The following is a 19,402-nucleotide window of genomic DNA, read 5'->3' as shown; positions in this document are numbered from 1 at the left end:
GAGGTGTATAACCATCATCACCCTCGGGGTAAAGAACATTTCTGTCACTCAAACTCCCTCTTCATGCTGCCCCCTGTAGGCAACCCCTCTTTTGACCCCCAAACCCTGATAACCAATTTGCTCTCGGACCCTATAGTTTTGTATTTGCTAGAATGTCCTATAAATAATAGTCATAGAGTGTAGGCCTTCTGAGCGTGGCTTTTTTTACTTCGTATAATACATTTGAGATTTATCCGTGTTCTTATGTTTAGAGATAGTTCTTTTATTGCTGAATGGCGTTCCGTAGTATGCCTGTGCCTGTGTATTTACCCATTCACCGTTTGAAGGACATTTGGATTATTTCCGGTTTTTGGTGATTACAAATAAAGCTGCTGTAAACAATTCCTGTAAAAGTTTTTATGGATATAAGTTTTTGTTTCTCTTGGGTAGATATTCTGGGAGTGGGATTTCTGAGTTACAGGATAAAGGCAGGTTTAATTTTGAGAAACTGCCAACCTGTTTTTCGGTTTCTTAGAGCGACAGTCACAAATTAACACAAACTTGATGGCTTAAAATAATAGCAGTCTATTCCCTCACAGTGTGGAGGCTAGAAGTCTGGAGTCAAGGTGTTGACAGGGTTATGCTCTCTTTATTTTTAATGTTTATTTATTTTTGAGAGAAAGAGAGGCAGAGCACAAGCAGGGGAGGGGCAGAGAGAGAGAGGGAGACACAGAATCTGAAGCAGGCTCCAGGCTCTGAGCTGTCAGCACAGAGCCCAACTTGAGGCTCAAACTCATGAACTACAAGATCATGACTTGAGCTGAAGTTGGACGCTTAGCCAACTGAGCCACCCAGGTGCCCCAAGGATTATGGTCTCTTTGAAGGCTCTAGGGGAGAACCCTTCTTTGCCTCTTCTTACCTTGATGGTTCCTAGCCAGCCTTGGCATTCCTTGGCTTGCAGCTGCATTACTTCAATCTCTGTCTCAGTCTTCACATCATCTCTCATGTGTCTCTTTGTGTCCTTCCTCTTCTTTTGAGGACACCAGTCACTGGATTTAGGGCCCTCCCTAACCAACTGACCTTATCTTAATTAATTATATCTGCAAAGACCCTAGTTCCAAATAAGGTCACATAATGAGGTTCAGAGTGGACATGAATTGGGGGGGGACACTCACTTAATCCACTGCAGTGGCTGTACCATATTACATACCCACCTGCAGTATATGACAGTTCCAGTTGCTCCCAGTTTGTTTTTAATGTTTATTTATTTATTTTGAGATAGAGAACGTGAGCGGGGGAGGGGCAGAGAGAGAGGGAGAGAGGATCCCAAGGGGGTTCATACTGTCAGCACAGAGCCCTATAGCAGGGTTCAATGTCAGAACTGTGAGATCATGACCTGAGTTGAAATCAAGAGTTGGATGCTTAACCAACTGAGCTTCACAGGCACCTCCCCAGTTGCTCCCGATTCTTATCAGCGCTTATTATTATCAGTTTTTTAAAGTTATTTTAGAGCGAGAGAGCGAGAGAGAGCACACATGCAAGCAGGGGAGAGGGACAGAGGGATAGAGAGAGAAAATCTTAAGCAGGCTCCATGTTTAGCATGAAGCCCAGCACAGGGCTTGATCCCACAACCCTGTGATCATGATCTGAGCTGAATTCAACAGTCGGATGCTCAACAGACTGAGCCACCCAGGTGCCCTAATTGTCAGGTTTTGTGTGTTTTTTTTTAAAGCCATACTAATAGGTATGAGATAGTGTCTCATTGTGGCTTGAATATGCATTTCTGTAATGACTAATAACGTTGAAAATCTTTTTTTTTTTTTCAACGTTTATTTATTTTTGGGACAGAGAGAGACAGAGCATGAACGGGGGAGGGGCAGAGAGAGAGGGAGACACAGAATCGGAAATGGGCTCCAGGCTCTGAGCCATCAGCCCAGAGCCCGACGCGGGGCTCGAACTCACGGACCGCGAGATCGTGACCTGGCTGAAGTCGGACGCTTAACCGACTGCGCCACCCAGGCGCCCCTGAAAATCTTTTCATGTACTTAATGGCCATCTGTATATCTTCTTTAGTAAAGTGTGTTCAAATCTTTCCTCCATTTTTTTAGTTTTTTTTTTTATTGAGTTTTGGAAGTTCTTTATATATTCTAGATATAAATCCTTTGTCAGATATGTGATTTGCAAATATTTTCTCCCAGTCTGTAGCTTGTCTTTTCATTCTCTTAACAGTGTTTTTCATAGAACAGAACTTAAAAATTTTGATGAAGTCCAACTTATCAATTTTTTCTTTAATGGCTCATGCTTTAGATGTTGTATCTAAGAACTCTGCCTATTACAAGGTGACAAAGATTTTCTCTTGATGTAATTTTGAAACAATAAACATTGAATTTGGTCAAACAGCAAGCTGGTTTGAGAGAAAAATGCTTGGGTTCATTTATTTATTAAAATGTCTACTTATTTTGAGAGGCACGGGAGGATGCAGAGAGAGGGAGACAGAGGATCTGATGCAAGCTCCATGTTGACAGCAGAGAGCTGGATGTGGGGCTCGAACTCACGAACAGTGAGATCATGAATCTGAGCCAAAGTTAGATGCTTAACTGACTGAGCCACCCAGGCATCTTAGATTCACTTAATGTTATAGAGATGTTAGTTCAGTTAAATTACTTGATGGTCCAGCACTCAGACAATGTCTTTAGGACCCCATCACCATCTCTCAGGTCTTTCTTCCTCAGAACGCAGAGGTTTCCATCTCAGGCAGGGTCTCTCTTCACAGTTAGCAACTCCGGCCTTAGCAGCTTTAGGAGCTAGAAGAGTTTCTCTTTCCCAGTAGTTACATTAAAAAGTTCCAGGACTTTCTCTCATTGAACTGTCTTGGCTGACACGCGTTTATCTCTGAACTGATTACTTTAGCCTAGATGTGGAATATGATTGTTGGCCAGGCCTTGCTCATGTCCCCACCCCTAAAGGTAGGGATGGGAGGAGTCAGTCCCACCTGAAACACACATGAATTGAAAGTGTTTAAGTGAATTCCTAGAAGAAAACGAGGCAAATATTAACAGGAAAAAAGGGGAACCAAAAAGTTGTCAGGTAAAAACAACTAATTTTTACTAAATTGGGAAAGTGCTCTTTGTAACTTGCTAGGGACAGAATTGTGTCCCCTCCCCAAATTTGTATTTTGAAGCCCTAACCACTAATGGTGTTCTGAGCTGGGGACCTTTGGGAGATAATTAGGTTTAGATTAGGCCTTGAGAGTAGGACCCCCATGATGGATTACTGACCCGGTAAGAAGGGCCATCAGACGTCTCTGTCTGTCTGCCCTCTCAGCCATGTGAGGACTCGGTGAGAAGGTGGTCGGTCATCTGTAGATCAGGAACATAGCTCTCACTGGAACCCAACCATGCTGGCACCCTCATCTCAGACTTTTGGCCTCCAGAATTGAAAGAAAATACATTTTTGTTGTTTAGGCCACCCAGGCTATATGATATTTTGTTATGGCAGTCTTAGCAGACTAATTCTTAACTGCTCTTTATCCGTTTCTAATAACTGCTGTGATTAAAGCGACAACCACCCTTTAACGATTGCTTCCTATGTGCCAGGGACTGTGCTGTGTCTTACATGACTCCAGTTTTCCTAGCAATTTTCTGGGGAAGATATGTTACTCTCCTGCTTATTTTACATAAGAAAACTAAGGCTGACTGACTTTGGATAATGTACTTCAGGTCACATAGCTATTAGGTGGTGGATCCTGGATCCCAAGCCAGGTCTGTCTGATTTCATTACCCACCCTAATAACCACTGTGATTTCCTGTTATCTTTCCCCAGCTAAACTCAACTTTGCTTTGAATTGGTGGGGGCTCTTGGGCCCACCAGAGTTTTCTGTCCCTCACCCAGCAGCAGCAGACCTCTGTTTTGTGTCAGAGCTGGATCCCAGGCACAAGTGTGTCTCTTGCCCCAGTATCAGGGGCAGACACCCCTCCCCGTCTTGTCCTCATACAGGACTCAGGGTACGAAAGGGCTTCTCCAGTTGAGGCTCTACACTCAAACCGCGGCAGGTGATGCGGGACTGTATCCCCAAGAGAAAAGATCTCTCAGGTCTACTGCCTGCTTACAGTCTTTCTCATGGGTACCCAGGAGAGGCCAATGGAAAAGAGATGGCAAGCAGCTAGGGATCCCTCTTGTGTCTGGTGTGCTTAGGGCTTTTTTTTTTTTTTTTTTTTTTTTAACGTTTATTTATTTTTGAGACAGAGAGAGACAGAGCATGAATGGGGGAGGGGCAGAGAGAGAGGGAGACACAGAATCGGAAGCAGGCTCCAGGCTCTGAGCCATCAGCCCAGAGCCCGACGCAGGGCTCGAACTCATGGACCGCGAGATCGTGACCTGGCTGAAGTCGGACGCTTAACCGACTGAGCCACCCAGGCGCCCCATGGTGTGCTTAGGGCTTTTAAGCTGTTATGCTAGCTTATATTCAGCCTTTAAGAATTTTTCTTCTTACCCAGTTCTGTGGTGATTGCCTATTCTTATTCTTTGCCAGAAGAGAAATAGTTGGTGTGTCTTGTGTCTCAGCTCAGAAGGGCTTATCATCATTTAGAATTCAGTTCTCTGGTTGCTTTACAGCTCAGTTCTCTGATGGGCTCAACAAAGTGAGAGTTTTGTAGATTATCCATATTTTTTCTTGTTACTAGTGTGGGAGCAGCATTCCCTTGAGGCTGGCTTTCTTTCTTTCTTTCTTTCTTTCTTTCTTTCTTTCTTTCTTTCTTTCTTAAGTTTACTTATTTTGAGTGCGAGAGAGAGAGCGCACAAGCGAGGGTGCACGCACAAGCGGGGGCAGGGCAGAGAGAGAATCCCAAGCAGGCTGTGCACTGTCAGCACAGAGTTTGATGCGGGGCTTGAACCCATGAACCATGAGACCACCACCTGAGCTGAAATCAAGAGTCAAATGCTTAACTGACTGAGCCACCCAGACACCCTGGAACATTATCCTCTTAAAGGCTCTGAGAAGTCTTGCAGAATAGAGACATAAATGTAACTTTAAGAGGGTGTCTTTAAAATTTGTTTAGGGGCACCTGGCTGGCTCAGTCTGTAGAGCACCCGACTCTTGATCTCAACGTTGTGAGTTTGAGCCTCATGTTGGGTGTAGAAATCGCTTAAAAAATGTGTTTGATCATAGAACCCCTCTTGTGTAGCGCCCATTATTTCCACTAGAATTACTATTCTTTGAATTCTGTTTGGAAAATAGAGGCCTAGATATTGATGGTTTATTCTCTGGGAACCTTGAACCCAAACAGAAAGCAGAGATCCCTTGAGATAGTATCAGAATCCCTGTGTGTATTCCTAGAAGCAAATCCTCCTGCAGATTGGTTGGGGGTGCTGGGTGGTACTGAGGCACTCAGTAGTTAGTGTCTAATCTTGTATGCTATGAGAATACCTGAATGAATGAGACACAAGATTAAACACAAGGTCAAAATAAAGTGTTTGGAAGTCCGTAGATCATTCCATGGGTTCTCTGCTCTGGCCCATCCCACCTCTTTCTCTGAAACCAATTGTAAATCTCGTCCTGGACACTGTGTTTATATAGCTTGCTCTCATGGCTAGTCGTCACTGTCTGTGGTGCTTGGGGAACATCCCCAGGAAGGTGCTGCTGTTGTATAGTAAGGCTGGATGTGAGCCTGTTCTGTGGACCATCACCTCATGTAAGTTTGAAGTGAATCCTCAGCTTCTACTTTAAATTCTTTAGCTTCTGAGCCCTTGTCTGTCCTGTGGATTTGAGAGTGGGCCTTTGGTCCCTGCCCTCCAACCCTCAGTTACATTATCATTCTTTGAAGTAGCCTAGACATCTGTTGTTTCCATCTCCTTGTATCCTTTTTGTTTCTCATCTTGGGACACCACCTCCCTCCCTTTGAAGAACTTAACCCCCCTCCACTGCATATTCAGGTGGGGTCTGCCGATTAGTAATTGCTAGCAAGGACCAGATCTGGGATTCGAAGCCAAGGAGTCTGACTCCAAAGCCTCCTTCCATAAAAATCACACCAGCCTGTTTCCTAATTCTGAACTGTATCACTTTTCATTTATATAGCATTTATCTCTTATTACTCTATGTAGTGAAGATATAGAAGATAACTTCTATTACAGAGTTTCTCCCCAGCCATTTGGATAACCTCATTTAAGACATATCTGAGTCAAGACTTATTATTAAAAAATGTTCTCATCTCATAATGGGGGAGAATTTCATCTTATTGTTTTGGTGGTGGCATAAATTAGATTCTGTTTGAAAAATAATTATTTTTAATCTAAGGTCTTTAGTCCTTTTTATTCCTTAGCTACTTCAGCTAAAGTGTGGCCATGAATGACGATTAAGGAAGCTAACAGCTTTTTTTTTCCAGAAGGATACAACTCTAATTACCCTGGAAATATCAACTATAAATCAAGAAGGGTATCATGACTTAATTGTTCATTACACAAAAATTATATGATCCCTATTCCTTCCCTGTCCTCTCTCTCAGTCTAAAAAGATATTTAACTAAGCAATCAGGGATATTAACTATTCACAGCCTAGGCAAGTGTGGGCAAATAACCCCTGCAATAACACATGGGCCGTCACAGAAATGGCTGGCTATGAATAAGCACACAGCACTTAGTCTGGTCCTTCTTGTGTGTTTGCTGATACATTTGCAATTTCATGCACAGTTTTAAATGTTAGGCATTAATCTGAAATGGGCACTGAAGCATCAATAAAGTCTACATTTTGCCCCTTTTAATGAAAATGCTAGATATAGATTTAATGCAAAACTAAACATTTGACTCCCTATGTTCTACTCCAGTAAATTAGCCAGTGTTTGTCATCTTTTTAAAAAACCCGGAGTTTAATGCCTCATTTCACATGGTTTTGTTAGGGGCAGATAGAAAGCTGATAAACAATCCATTTGTTCTATTACAGTAGCTCCTAGCCACACCACTGGAGTTGAGCCTCCATGCTCATTTCCTTTACAAACCCTGTTGTGAGTTGAAGTGGTCTGCTTTTGAATATTTGACTGAAGCAGAGCTTTGACGAGAGTGCTTTCTCAGAGGAACACAGACCAGGCTTTGTTGGACGGCGGCCCCAGAGCACTGCGTTCTGAAATGACTCAGTGAACTTAAAAGGGAACAGCACATCAGTGAGCCCCTCCTGTGTGATGTTCTAGATTTTCATATGCATTATGCCCACCACAATCAGCATGGCTCTGAAGGGTCCATGTGACTACAAATGAGGAGCCCAGGGTTCACAGATGAAGCTGCATAGCTAGTAAGTGATGACATCTGGATTGGAGCCCACTCATTATACCACACTGCCTGGCAGATGGGGACTGTACTCCCCCATCTCTACTAGTAGTGCCTTATTTGTCATTTAAGGAAATTACTTAGGCCACCTCCTCCAGGAAGTCCTTGTTGATTGCCTGCTTATTGACTATCCTTTTCATGTGTTTTTATCATGCTTTATCTCTGCCTCCAGTGTAGTCTTTAGGACAGTCTGCCTTTTATTATATTAACTGGATACCTGCTTGACTCACTGTAAGGGGAAGGGCTATCTCTTAAATCACCTTTGTAAATACTATATAGGACTTTCCTTACCAAAGGCACTCAATAAATGTTCATTGACATTTTAATAAGGTAGATGGTTCTCAATATCTCAAATCTTATTTCCAGAAGTATGAGAGACACTACAGTGAAAGGGGCAGGTCCTAGAGGAAGTCTGCCCAGATTTGAATCCCAGCTGTAGGACCTTAGGTAAGTTACAGACCTTCTCTGAGTTTCAGATTCCTTGCTGTATAAACTAGGGATAATAATAGTACCTACGTCAAAAGGTTGTTGCAAAAGTTCAGTAATAGAAGGCACGTATAATGCTTGGAATAGTGCCTGGTATATAGGAAATGCTCGATGAATATTGGCTGTTATTTTCCTGAAAACTGGAGATTTTACAACATAGGCAAGAAACTATGTGGCACTTGATTTGTCTATAATTTTAAAATATATTTTAAGGGCCACCTGGGTGGCTCAGTCAGTTGAGCATCTGACTCTTGATTTTGGCTTAGGTCATGATCCCAGGGGCGTGGGATCAAGCCCTGTCTTGGGCTTCGTGCTAAACGTGGAGCCTGCTTAAGATTCTCTGTCTGTCTGTCTGTCTGTCTGTCTCTCTCTTTCTTTCCCTCTCCCTCGGCCCCTCTCCCCTGCTCGTGCTCTCTCTCTCTTAAAAAAATTAAAAAAAATATTTTGAAAAAGGGGTGGATTGAGTAATGGTGGAACTGACAAAGCTGAAGAGCCATTTAATAATGATCAATTGGATATGATTATGGAAAGAGAAATGATTCAGAAACCCAGGCTTTGGCAAGCCCTGGATTCAACATGTGCTTGGACCCAGCAGTGTGTTCTTCGGTCCCAGTTCTGGACGTGGATATGTAAAGACGAAGTGTAGGCAATATGTGTAATGCTTGGTGAGAATGACTTCCCAAATAATTCTGTACCCACTGACACAGGTGTCGTATTTTCCAGAGCTACCTAATCATACTGATTAGGTACCAGAGAAACAGAGAGAGAAAGAGATGTTCACGTAGTACAGAAAGCTCATTCGGTAAACCTGAAGGCCATTCTAACTAAATAACCTACTTGCCTATTTAACACTATTTGATTCAGGGTAAGCCTCTCAACATCTCTTTGAGCCTGAATTTTCTTATAGATAAATAGGGGTCAAAATACAGATACTTCCCTTCTCTCTCCCCTTCTGGGCCTCAGTTTCACATCTATCAAATGACCAGGCAGACTCTCAGCCCCTCCTCTGGCTCACCTTCCTCGGCTCTGCCTTCCCTGGGATGCTGTGAAGTCAGTTCAATAATATTGACCAAGCTGTTGGGGCCTTGACTCACCAACTGACTAGAATCATTGATGGCCACACATGGAAGAATGTCTCTCTCCTGGCAGGAAGACAGCTGCCTGACAGGGGTCTGGGTGACTTCTCAGAAAGGAGAGGCTGGGGCAGCTGGCAATAGCTGTGTCTTTCCCCGTCTCCTGACCACCTGGCCTCTACTTGTATATAACAACTCTCCCTCTGGGCAGGAGGGCCAAGAAGTCTGAATTTTCTTTCCTTTTCTTTTCTTTTCTTTTCTTTTCTTTTCTTTTCTTTTCTTTTCTTTCTTTCATTTTTTTTTAACATTTATTTATTTATTTTGAGAGAGGGAGAGAGAGAGAGAGAGAGAGAGAGAGAGTGAGTGGGGGAGGGGTAGAGAGAGAGGGTAAGAATCCCAAGCAGGCTCCATGCTGTCAGCACATAGCCTGATGTGGGGCTCGATTCCACTAACCTGTGGGATCATGATCTGAGCCAAAATCAAGAGTCAGATGTTTAACCGACTGGGCCACCCAGGTGCCCCAGAAGTCTGAATTTTCTTAAGCAACCGGGCATCTTACAAGACTCTAGCCCCAACACAGCACCCTTGCTCTACAGAAGCAGCCCACTTGGAAGGCAAGAGAAGGGCAAGAGGCCTCAAAGCTTAGACTCGTTGGCTCTAGCCACCCAAAAAAGTCAACAGCCTTGAACAGGGGTTCCCAGGCCCAGTATCCATGAACAGCACCCAAGGAGGTTGTTTTAAGACAGATTCGTGGGCTGTAGACTAGAACACTCTGATTCAGTAGGTGAACACTGGCCCTGAGCATCTTATTTTTGACAAACTCCATAGGGACTTCTTGTGCACAGCCAGGCTTGGGGATCCTGTTGGTTCAGGTCATGGGGAGATAGAGGATGTTAGAGAGGTCTAGTTGGTGAAGCACATCAGCTCTGCCATGCCCCAGTGGGCTCAGCAGTATGTGGTGTCCCAGATCTTTCCAGCAGTGTCTATGGATGAGTCTTAACATTTCAAAGTCTTGGTTATCTCATTTCGAAAGTGGGAATCATGGTGATGACCCCAGCATATTCATGTGACGATTAAATAGACAGTGCCCACAGAGCATTTGGTAGAAGGCTCAGCACAGAGTGAGCATTGAGTAAATATTAGTTATTGTCATTATTGTCATTGTTATGACTTCTAAAGAAGTGTGATGGCTCTTCTATCCGTGTATTAGGAGCTAGTCCTATTCTAAAGAGTCTTTCTAGGAGGAGGCCAGTATATCTTCATCAGACTTAAAAAAAAAAGGAAATAAAAGAAAAAAGAAAGAGTAGCTAGCTTTTGGGAAGGGTCTAGGGATTCTGAAGAGGCAGAGGGAGGTGCAGGTATACCGCTGGAGACCTGTGGGCAGCTGATGGAGTGGGGAGCGCTGGGGAGGGCTTGGCTGTGTACAGACACCACACTTTGGGTGAGTCACTGGACCACTCCTGGCCTTCTTCCCGCCCCCCCCCCCACCTCATTTGTAGAATGGGATTGCCCAGGACGATATCTAAGGTCTTGTCCACTACATGATTTACCCCAGAGCCCCTTGAGGAAACACACTTCGAACACTTTTTACAAAGATGGCTCATGGAATTAGGCTAAAAAATGTTCATATGTATTCAATCTGGGTGATGAATAAAGAAATGGCTGCCAGAATATTCCTTCAGTTTCCTGTACTTTTGAAATATTTAACAACAATAACAAACTAAACTGTCATTTGCAAATGCCAATATGATTGGTTCATGTTAATCCCAGCTGGCATGACCCTGATCAAAATAGGGAAGCTGGCAAAATGGCCTTCAGTGGCCCTCCTGCTGTGTGATAGCACCCCCTCTCCCCTTTGAGATCTATACTCCCTCTCAAGTTTGTCAGTGATCCAAGGCCTCTCTTCTTCAAGGACTTGACTCATTTTTCCAGGGGTCCTGGTCTCATCATGGACTGGTTTGATCTGAGGTATGAACAGCTGATGGTGACTTAATTTCAATTCCTGCTTCTACTTATAAACCAAATAGCATGTGTATCAGATCTGAGCCTGTGAATGGGGAGGCTGGTGCGGACGTTCTGTTGGAGGATGCAGGTTGCATGCTACCTCTCAAACTCCACCACGTGCAAAGCTGCTCCCTGGCTGCAGGGAAAAGATCAATTTTGTCTCCATGTTATGGTATTCTGTTCCTGCACAGAGTAATTCAAAATGATGCCCAAATAGCTACTCACCTCAGACACCTAGGTGCATGTGTGCATACGTGCATGCGTGCATATGTGCATGCCTGTGTGCCTGCTGCTGTTAATTAGTTGCCTTTAAGTAAACAAAATAACCAGTTTATTGGGAGAGTTTTCCCTTTTTTTTTTTTTTTTTTTAAATGTTTATTTCTTTTTGAGAGAGGGAGAGCAGGCAGGGGGCAGAGAGAGAGGGAGACACAGAGTCCAAAGCAGGCTCCAGGGTCTGAGCTGTCAGCATAGAGCCCAAACTCTGTGGGCTGAAACTCACAAACCACGAGATCATGACCTGAGCTGAAGTCCCAGGCTTAACTGACTGAGCCACCCAGGCGCCCCAAGTTTCCCCTTTTTAACTAGTCATTGTATAGCCTTAGACAAAGCGAACTTTTTGCTAAATTGCTTTTCAGAATATTATGCAAACAAACACAAATTCTAAGTGGGACTTTCTTTTGTTTCTTTCCTCCCCTGTGAATGTCTAATCTGATACTCAATCTCTCTCTTCTTCCTTCAGTCCTCCAGATGACTTCTTTGATTTCCTTGGTCTTAATTCTACACCAAACATAAAATATATCTTGTGTATCTGCAGTGTTACCTAAAACTCAGTCATTCCCAGACCAGTCTCTTACCTTTTTGTCACACCTGTGTGTCACCCTTCCTATCATTTAACCAGTTTCTTTCTTTTCTCTTTTCTTTTCTTTACATCAAGTCACTTGTAAAATAAAATCATTGTCAGAGAGAACTTTAACTTATTACCATAAGTAGGAAACCAGTACCACTTGACCTAAATGGAAAGTAACTATAAAAATAAATGTGGGGCTCCTGGGTGGCGCAGTCGGTTAAGCGTCCGACTTCAGCCAGGTCACGATCTCGCGGTCCGTGAGTTCGAGCCCCGCGTCGGGCTCTGGGCTGATGGCTCAGAGCCTGGAGCCTGTTTCCGATTCTGTGTCTCCCTCTCTCTCTGCCCCTCCCCCGTTCATGCTCTGTCTCTCTCTGTCCCAAAAATAAATAAACGTTGAAAAAAAAAATTAAAAAAAAAAATAAATAAATATAATACAGGGATGCCTGGGTGACTCAGTTGGTTATGTGTCTGACTCTTGATTTTGGCTCAGGTCATGATCTCACAGTTTGTGAGTTCGAGCCACATGTTGGGCTCTGCGCTGACAGAGTGGAGCCTGCTTGGGACTCTCTCTCTCTCTCTCTCTCTCTCTCTCTCTCTCCCCTACCTTCTCTGTTCCCCTCCTCAAAAAAAAAAAAAAAAAAAATCTCAGTCTAAGACCTGTTCTCTCTCTCTCTCTTTTAAGATTTAATTTTTTAAAGTAATCTCTACACCCAACATGGAGTTTGAATTCACAACCCCAAGATCAAGAGTTGTACACTCTACCAACTGAGCCATCCAGGAGCCCCTGTTTTTGTCTTTTTTTAAAAATTTTTTTTCTTTAACATTTATTCATTTTTTGAGAGACAGAGAGAGAGCACAAGCAGGGGAGGGGCAGAGGGGGGGAGACACAGAATCTGAAGCAGGCTCCAGGCTCTGAGCTGTCAGCACAGAGCCCGATGTGGGGCTTGAACTCACGAAATGCGAGATCATGACCTGAGCTGAAGTCAGATGCTTAACTGACTGAGCCACCCAGGTACCCCTCTTTTTTTTTTTTTAAAGGAAGTAGCCACTTAAAAACATATTAGTACCACAATCAGATTGTTCCCCCTTTGATTTAAATCCACACAACCAATCTTGAACTGAAAAAGCTAACATCCTTCTTTTTGTGTGACTTATTGTTATTTAATGCCTATTGCAATTCCTGATATCACAAGTAGTTGTATTCCACACTTTGGAGCTCTGGACCCTTGCAGATGGTCTAATCAGACTACCTGATTCTATCCTGGCTTTCCCTCGAATGCCCAAGGTATCCCCTCCTTTGTTACTTTTGGGTGTCTTACATTCTCTCCAGGGCTCTTGCACAAGTCATTTGGGCCCTGTACCTTACCTAACCCGTCACTCGTTCAAGTCTGCACAGAAGCAAATTCTCCTAAGCCCTGCCTCCAAATACTTTCAAGGAAGGCTGACAGTGCAGTCTTTCAGAGACTTCATTTCCTCATCTGCAAATCAAGGAAGTATAAAAACACTGGCAAGGATTAAATGATCCAATGGAGAGAGAGTGCCTTGCACAATGGCCATAATAAGACCTCAATAAGCAGTAGCAATTGTTCTTAGCCATTAAGACATTAGGTCTGACCCCAGTGCCAGCTCCTTTCAAACACTCCGCTCTTAAGTCACCCCCTTTGCCCTTGCTGCCTGCATTCACTGGCTCTTGCCAATGCCAGTAAGTGATTGTTTTACTTAAATTCCTGGTCAGTGATGGTTGATTGTCTGGAATGCCATTTGTGTTTGCATGGTACATCTCAAATCTGAGTTAGCTACCAAAGTCAAGTAGTTTGGAAAAACAATGTGATTGGAGGGCATGTCCTAATGTTCCCACCAGAGAGGCTCATGGCTTCCTGAAGAGACCTTTGTTTTTCTCCCTTTGTTGATACGTGTGTGGGGGGGGGGGGAGCTTCTGAGAAGGGATACGGCCTTTAGCTCTGAAGGGGCTTTGGAGTGGCCAGGTCCTCCAGAGTATTGGGTAGTACATTCATAGTAAGCTCAGTTTCTTTGTGTGAGCCCTTCTTTGCCGTAGTAGATTAAGGCGAAGACACTAGACTCCTAGAAGCCAGGTTCATCCTCTCATAAAAGGATGCCAAGCAGAGAGTCATACAGTAAAGGGAGGTAAACATTCTTTTAAACTAATTTATCAATTTAACACAGCATAGTGGTGTTGGGTTCCCAGGGTCAACAGCCAGCAGTCACATTCCTCAGTTGTTTGATTGGTGAAACACATTAACAAACAGCCGGTAAAACTCTTTCTGATTAATCATGTTGATAAGTTGTGTGTGTGTGTGTGTGTTTGTAGTGTGTTACAAGCTCTTCTAATTTAATCTGCTTGGACAGCAGCCCAATCTGGTGAAGTGTCTTGACTTAATCTAAAGACGCATCGATGAGAAGGCTACCAGGCCTGGAATTTTATTGTGATATCACGTAATCATTAACATATGTGGCTAGTGCTTTCCTGCAGTTTGATTCCTTTCTTAAAATGAAGGAAGTGTTTATAGAGTGAGGGCATAAAGTAAAGGAGGATGAGCCCCGGAAGCAGTGAAAGGAAAGGCAGGTGCTGTTATTAGCTGAACCAAAGACATTGTCATATTGTCAGGGATAAAAATATTTGAAAACACTGATAATGACTTCGATGAGGACTTATCTTTTAAAGGAAAAGAAAGGTAAGTATGCCTTTCTCTCAAAAAAGTGGAGATTTAGATCCAGGTTTCTCAACCTTGGCACTACTGATGTTTTGAATTAGATAATTGTTTATTTCAGGGAGCTGTCCCGTGTATTGTAGGATGTGTAGCCTCTACCTAGTAGATGCCAGTAGCCGTCCCTGATCCCTTTTGTGGCAACCAACAAGATCTTCAGACATTGCCCGGTGTTTCCTGGGGGGCAAAATTGCCCTCATTTGAGAACTACTATTCTAGATGTATAGTTCTGAAATCTCAAATAACCTATTATGACTCTGCTGACACCACTCCATATTATTATTTTTCTATAGTTTTTTTTAATGTGTATTTATTATTGAGAGACAGAGAGACACAGAGCGTGAGCAGGGGAGGTGTAGAGAGAGGGGAGACACAGAATCCGAAGCAGGCTCCAGGCTCTGGGCTGTCAGCACAGAGCCTGATGTGGGACTCAAACTCACAAACTGTGAGATCATGACCTGAGCTGAAGTCGGTTGGTTAACCAACTGAGCCACCCGGGCTCCCCGACTCCACTCTATATTATTGAAGACAAAGCAAAACCTTTAGTTCTTCCAAAGGGCCCTTTCTCACCTGGATGGCTCCTTCCTCTGATCTTTCTATGTAGAGACCTTCAGTCCACACTGTCTTCTTCTCCTGCTCTTCCTTCTTCCACACACAGAACACTGTACTAAACAATTGATTGATAACAGCTTGCTAAAGGGAATTCTTTCTCCCTTAGGTTTGTGACAACTCAGAGGCAGTCTAGACAAAGGTCCTCAAATTATTCAGAAATAAAAATGAATGTTCTTAAAAAAATTTTTTTTACATTTATTTATTTTTGAGAGACAGAGAGAGACAGAGCATGAGCAGGGGAGGGGCAGAGAGAGAGGGAGACACAGAATCTGAAGCAGGCTCCAGGCTCCGAGCTGTCAGCACAGAACCCGATGCAGGGCTTGAACCCACAAACTACGAGATCATGACCTGAGTGGAAGTCGGATGCTTAACTGACTGAGCCACCCAGGCATCCCAAATGAACGTTCTTTAATTTAAAATAAATGTCTAGGTGCGCCTGGGTGGCTCAGTTGGTTGAGCATCCAACTCTTGATATCGGCTCAGGTCGTGATCTTGAGGTCATGAGATAGAGCCCTGTGTTGGGCTCCGTGCTGAGTCTGGAGCCTGCTTGGGATTCTCTCCCTCTCTCTCTGCCCCTCCCCCAGTCACCCTCTTTCTCTCTCAAAATAAATAAATAAATAAATATTTTAAAAAAGTGTCTAAATAATAGCAATTTAAATGGGGTGGGAGGCAGCAGGAAGAAGTGGCAGAATTGCTGAAATTTAAAGGAGCTCACGTCCATGGACAGAGGACCCTAATAGACCCAAAGAAGACATACAGATGGCCAGGAGACACATGAAAAGATGCTCAACATCACTCATCATCAGGGAAATATAAATCAAAACCACACGGTGATATCACCTCACACCTGTCAGAATGGCTAGTACTAAAAAGATAAGAAATAAGTACTTTTTAATTCATTTTATTAACGTTTTATTTTATTTTTTGAGAGAGAGGGACACAGAGCATGAGCAGGGAAGGGGCAGAGAAGGAGACAGAATCCGAAGCAGGCTCCAGGCTCTGAGGTGTCAGCACAAAGCCTGATGCGGGGCTCAGACTCACAAACCGCAAACCATGACCTGAGCCAAAGTCGAATGCTCAACCGACTGAGTCCCTCAGACGCCCCAAGAAATAATAAGTATTGGCGAGGATGTGGAGAAAAGAGAGCCCCTTGTGCACTGTCAGTGGGAGTGCAAACTGGTACAACCACTGTGGAGAATAGTATGGAGTTTCCTCAAAAAAATAAAAATAGCAATAACATGTGATCCATTTCACTACTGTGTATTTACTCAAAGAAAATGAAAACACTAATTTGAAAAGATATATGCACCTCTATATTTATGCAGCATAATTCATAATAGCCATGATATGGAAGCAACCCAAGCGTCCATCCACGGATGAATGGGCAAAGAGGATGTGGCATACATATACAATGGAATATTAGTAGTAAAAAATGAGATCTTGCCGTTTGTAACAACATGAATGGACTTAGAGGATAATAAATGAATAAATGAAATAAATCAACCCGAGAAAGAAAAATACTATATGATTTCATTTATATGTGAAATCTAAAAAACAAAACAAATGAATAAACAAACAAAAAAACCAAACAGACTCTTAAATACTAACTGGTGGTTGCCAGAGGGGAGGTGACTGGAGACATGGGTGAAATAGATAAAGGATGTTAAGAGATACAACCTTCCAGTTATAAAATAAATCAGTCATGGAGATGAAAAGTACAACACAGCAAATATAGTGAAAGAAAAAAGCTCACATCTATTCAATGCTTGCTCGGCATCACACCCATTATCTTATTTAATTCAGATGTTACCCACATTTTACAGATGAGGAAATAGAAGTTTAGTGAAGTGATTTGTTCCGGTCTCCAGAGCTGAACTGGTCACATGTGGATTTGAACCCAGGCAATCTGACCCTGGGGTGGGCACTTAGCCCTTATTCATTCAGCTTCCGTCCTAAATGGGTAGAGGATCACTGAATGGGGCTGTGGACCAAGAGGAGAGGTGACTTTTCAGGAGTCGTAAGAACAACTTGGCTGAATTCTAGAGGCCCCAGCTTTCAGTGTCTGGGCCTATGCAAATCTTCAAGTGAGTGTGGTCCCATTTCTTTGTTTCCATCTGTCTTAGTGAAACTGCCTCTGCTTAGCGGTGTGGAGTATTGCTTTCCTAAGTTTAGAAAGTTCATTTATAAAGGCAGCTGAAGTGAAGAATATGGTTCAAGAGGGTGCCCCAGCTTGCAGGTGTTAGGAGAATAGGGTGGGTGTGGGGAATGTAGGGCTGGGGAATCGAGAAATACGTTGAACCTTTGATCCTTGAGGAATGTGGGAGGGAAAAAAAAAGTATGGACATCAGCCCAGAGCCTTGGCAGGACCTATCCCTGGACCTGTCTTAAAAACCCTGTTTTTGTTCATTTTGTATTTCTAATACAAAAGCACCAGGAGGTAGCAGTAGTTTCCAGTGACTTGGTGCAAACATCAGAGGAGGTTTCCACATGCCCTTGTGTACTATAAAAGTAAGCATGTTTATTGGAGAAAAATTAAAAACAAGAAAGAAAAATATAACTGGCAATGCCACTGCGTAGCAAAATCCACTGTTTGTAAATTGTGAACCATACTCTTGCAGGTTACAAAGACTATCTTCAAGAGAACTGTAATCAGATGATTGGTTGGACAGGATGAGAAGGAGGGAGGAAAGGAGAGGCCACGGTGAAGGCCAGCGTTCACAAAATGAACTGTGTATCAGCTGCTGTCTGACTGCTTTAACAAGCTCCTACGTTTTGCAAAGAGCGGCATGTCAGTTCCTATAGACAGGGCACCAGGAGGCCCCTCTTTGACCACTGACCATAAGTATCATCTCTACTTTGCTCTAAACGCCCTCCCTGAGCCTGGAGCAAGGACTCTCAAGGGCTTTTGAAAACCACCCAGGAGCCAGTCAACCATGCTGTGCCTGCCTGAATACGCTCTCCTGGTACTCTCTCCTGGGTAGTGCTCCGTGAGCCACAGCCTTAAAGGGCTCTCAAAACTACAGGGTTCTGTCTGGGAACCACCATGCCTGGGGCTTCTGAAGGGCACTGGAAAATGCGTGGAAACCTGAAGTCAAACAATCATTGGGAAAGCTTTTGTGCGGGCTGAAATCTGTTGTCGGCCTGTGGCCTGTCTTCGCCTCCGTTGCTGTGTAACCTAATGTTGTGTGTGTTCATGTGTGATTTAGATACTTTCTCCTTTGAGGGCGGGGGATATTTTTCCTCTTAAGTTGATGGCTTGATTTGTTTTTAATAGAAAACCATCAACAGTACAGAAGAGCATATATAGTGAACATTGTTTCTCTTCAATGTCTTTTTTTAAAAAAAAAAAATTTTTTTTAACGTTTATTTATTTTTGAGGCAGAGAGAGACAGAGCATGAACAGGGGAGGGTCAGAGAGAGAGGGAGACACAGAATCTGAAACAGGCTCCAGGCTCCGAGCTGTCAGCACAGAGCCCAATGCGGGGCTCGAACTCACAGACCATGAGATCATGACCTGAGGCGAAGTCGGAAGCTCAACCGACTGAGCCACCCAGGCGCCCCTCTCTTCAGTGTCTCTTATCTAATCTCCCAGTTCCCGTCCCCAGAGGCAGCAAGTGCTACTGAGTGACTGGACAGCTCTCTGTCAGTCCCTTTTGAGGTTTCCTAATACACAGAGGACCAAGACCCAAAGCTCCAACAGGGCCTCCAAAGCCCTGTCCAGTTGTCTAGTCCCCACCTCGAACCACATTTTTCCTTGCATTGTGCTCCAGCCACACTGGCCTTTCCTCCTTGGGACCTATGCCCATGGTGGCATCACCACCTGAGTGCTAACTCCTTCCTTTATCCAGCTAAGCAACTCAGGTCTTTGTTTACATATTACTTCCTCAGAGGGGCCTTCCTGACTTCCTTCTGTCAACTTCGTCCGTCTATAACCTCTCCACAGCCCCATCATTTCCTGTGAAGCATTTTCTTAACTTGTGGTTATGTATTTATTTATGTGACTATGTGCTTAATGTCTGTCTCCAACTAGACTCTAAGCTCTCTGAGGGCAGGGACTCCAGCATCCCACACAGATGGGATGGGATATCCTGCACATGGTGTTTGATTTACTGAGGGAATAAATGCTGTCTTGACTGAATATTTGGTTAATGGGAAGCAGTTGTGTCTTTGTGTATTTTCTGCTTTTTAACTTTAAGAAATTTGTAGAAAATCTCAAATGTACATAAAAGTAGCACCAATGCATCGAACCCCTTTACACATCACCTAGATTCACCAGCTGTCAAGGTTTTGCCATGTTTGCACAGTTTTACCCTCTTTTACTTTTTTTGTAGCCTTCTGAAGATGCAGAAACATTAATGATA

The 19,402-nt window shown here is 43.6% G+C and overlaps 1 long non-coding RNA gene across 5 annotated transcripts in view; it reads right to left on the bottom strand.

Annotated features, from left to right (window-relative positions):
- Nucleotides 1-19,402, bottom strand: part of LOC115527791 — a 53,542-nt gene that overhangs the window by 13,157 nt on the left and 20,983 nt on the right. Inside the window, exon 3 of one of the 5 annotated variants that reach the window (XR_003973035.1) lies at nucleotides 2,526-2,971. The exons of the other annotated variants lie outside the window; for them this stretch is intronic. This is a non-coding gene — a long non-coding RNA (uncharacterized LOC115527791). Of the gene's footprint in view, nucleotides 1-2,525; nucleotides 2,972-19,402 lie in introns of those variants that run through there. 5 annotated transcript variants of the gene reach the window in all.

Source organism: Lynx canadensis, chromosome D2, assembly GCF_007474595.2.
Source record: "Lynx canadensis isolate LIC74 chromosome D2, mLynCan4.pri.v2, whole genome shotgun sequence".
NCBI classification, from domain to species: domain Eukaryota; kingdom Metazoa; phylum Chordata; class Mammalia; order Carnivora; family Felidae; genus Lynx; species Lynx canadensis.
The sequence above is the reverse complement of the archived record's forward strand: the minus strand, read 5'-3'. Positions and strand labels throughout refer to the sequence as shown.